The following is a 784-nucleotide window of genomic DNA, read 5'->3' as shown; positions in this document are numbered from 1 at the left end:
GAGTGGATTTGAGAGTGTTTCGAGAGCTTCATGGTTTTTGTTTGCGGGAGAGGGGAATGGGAGGGTCTGCCGAGATCTAGGGCAGTTAACGGGTTAACGGGTTTCAGCCAAATTCCTGACCTACCCAATTAGAGTTAGGGTCCTGAAATGCAAATTCCTCGTGAGAGGATAGTCTGACGAGCCCCAAAGGCTTATCCGTCTTTTTTAATAAGCCCTCAAGTTTCTGTTTTTGAAAAAGAAGCTCGTAAGTTTTACTCCATTCTTCTAAGAAGTCCTCAAGTTTCTTTTTTTGACCACTAGGCCCCTAAGTTTTACCCATCTCTTCTGAGAAGTCCCTGATTTTTACCCCACCCAATTCTTCTTGTTAGGCTGGAGGTTTCGTTAGCAGAAAAAGAAAGTTGGGTGCTTCTTAGAACAAAGTGGTAAAGCTTAAGGGATCAGTTGTTAAAAAAAAGTTGAGGGCTTCTTAGAAGGAATGGGTAAAAGCTAAGAGCTTTTTAGAAAAAATGGGTAAGACTTAAGGTAATCTTTAGCCTATCTTTGCATTATCGAAAGTTTGCGAAAAAAAAATATTATCCGCCCTCCTAGACTATAAAATATTTGTTCTAAACTATAAAATATTTTTTTCAACTATTCCCACCCTCCTCCCCCACCAAAAAAAAAAAGATTGTGAAAATACAAGAATTGGAAAAAAACTATGGCATTGTTAATCACAAAATTATCACATTGGGCACATGTTCATTGTTTAAACAAGAAAATACGCAAATTGTTACTTTTTTTTGGT

This window comes from Asparagus officinalis, chromosome 4 (assembly GCF_001876935.1).
Source record: "Asparagus officinalis chromosome 4, Aspof.V1, whole genome shotgun sequence".
NCBI lineage: Eukaryota > Viridiplantae > Streptophyta > Magnoliopsida > Asparagales > Asparagaceae > Asparagus > Asparagus officinalis.
Note: the sequence above shows the minus strand (reverse complement) of the source record.